The sequence below is a fragment of the Belonocnema kinseyi genome, chromosome 7 (genome assembly GCF_010883055.1).
Source record: "Belonocnema kinseyi isolate 2016_QV_RU_SX_M_011 chromosome 7, B_treatae_v1, whole genome shotgun sequence".
Lineage (NCBI taxonomy): Eukaryota > Metazoa > Arthropoda > Insecta > Hymenoptera > Cynipidae > Belonocnema > Belonocnema kinseyi.
In genome coordinates this window covers 133,992,575-133,994,681 of record NC_046663.1, presented here as the reverse complement: position 1 = coordinate 133,994,681, position 2,107 = coordinate 133,992,575, and positions in this window count along the sequence as shown.

Below are 2,107 nucleotides of genomic sequence, written 5' to 3'. Positions count from 1 at the left end.
ATTAACAGCTGACGTCTTGACATATTGTTTTAGTACAGGCAACTGTAATTACAAAAAAATGCAGTCATAATATAAAAATAATATTATGTATAAAATATAAATCAATTCTATGTACGAAATTTATCAAATGTGTTGAATAGAATTATTATGAATCATGATCAAAATGTCAAGCTTCGGCGCTTTTATTGGTATCTCAGGTATATGTATGTTTGGTTATGTTAGTTCCGCTTCTGTTTTCAGACTCAGTTTATTTGATATTAAAATAGTTTTTAAATAAAAAAAAAAGTAAAGTCCAGTTCTCATAATAAAAAACTCATTTTAAATGTACATTAAGTATTTTCGATCGATAATTATTATAAATATAGCTAAAAATGCTAAAGTTTCCAAAGCTTCACAAACTTTGAAACTTTTCATTGAAACTTTCAGTTGAAAGTTTCAAAAGGTATAAATTTTTGAAACAGCACATTGATAATTATAGTATATTAATGGTGTATTTACACGCCTGTCGTTTGCAGGCGGAAAATATATCTTCTTCTCACTCTACCATGTGGCGATGCGATGCATTTATCTCACTCTAGATCTTCTACCCAACGGAAAAGTAGAGAAAATCTAGAGTGCGATAAATGCATGGTATTGTCTCATGGTAGAATGAGAAGAAGATACATTTTACGTTTACAAGCGACAGGCATGTAAATACAGCTTAAATCGCATGTATAGGGCTAGGCAGGTTTTTACGGGGGATTGCTGTTTGCAGGATATTTTTTGCGAAATCAGCATGTTATGAGACTGTAGAGTCCTCATGTTTATAGCAAAATATCATATCCTAAATAACATATCAGCACTTGAACAGTACGGTTAGTGTACCTTTTCACGAAGGTTATTTAATTTTTATCTTAATGCAAATAGCGAAAAGTGTTGAATTTTTGCCTTTCATGTTTTATTACCGTAGAAAAAATTGTTTTTAAATTCAGATCTCTTTAATTCAATGCAAAGCGGTGTAAGAAAAAAAAATGTGCCCGCGTAGCGGGCCCATTCTCAAGGTGCGGTACGAGCAGCGGCTCGCTTCGCTCGCAAGTTTGAGCACGCCACGGGCGCGTGACTGTTGGTTCTCGCGCTACGAGTTTTTAATTCTGAAGATTATGTAACAAGTCATTTTTACGTAGTGAGTAACCCGCAAAAATTGCATAAAAAATTATAAAGGTCAAAACTTTCAAAAACTATATATTTAAAAAGAAAACGGTTATGTCAACAACATTTGTTAAAACCTCGTATACTGATGTATTTCGGTCCGCTGATTGCGAACATGGTTATCAATTTATCTGCAAATATAATTTTAACGAAGTGTATACAGATACGCCATATTTTGTCACAATTTAATTTTGTATTCTGGTATCTGGTCACAGAAGAGTTTTCTGTCATTCACATCAAATACGCGTGTAATTGACTGGTCACGGAAGATAACAGGCCTAATGTAGAACTATAGTCTAACGAAACCTGCAAAATTTTCAAAAGTTTCAGATAGTTATAGAGGCAGCTAAAAATAAAATTGAGTGATTTAAACTTGAAATCTAATATGAAAGAAATCGACAAATCAGGCTGTTTAGTATTCGAGATTCGAATCTAAACTGCTGCCACCTGCTGTGGAAAATTTGCAAAAAAGTGATGAACAATTCTGTAGTGTGCTTTCAGTGTGCTTTTAGTGTGTAATGTTCTTGATTATATGACAATTTTTACGTGTATTTATAACTTAAGGGCATGTGACACAGCTAAATACCTATATTACCGACCACAGTTTTTCAGTTCACTGAATGTTTTTTTGAACCTAAAAACTATTTTTGTAAATAAAATATCGAGCTAAAACTTTGGGAAATGTATTAGAGTACAATAAAGTACGTTTGGGTACTGCATTTTGGTAGGAACTTTACTGAAAATTATTTCATCTTTTTTCTGAATCTCAACATTTTTTGAACGCTCGAACTTTTTTTATATATAAAATATCGGTCTGAAACTTTGAGAAATGCAAGAGCCGAAAGAAAACTACGTTTAAGTACAAAGCTTAATAATGAAAGATGTAAAAAAATATATTTCAACAATCAATTCCAACGGC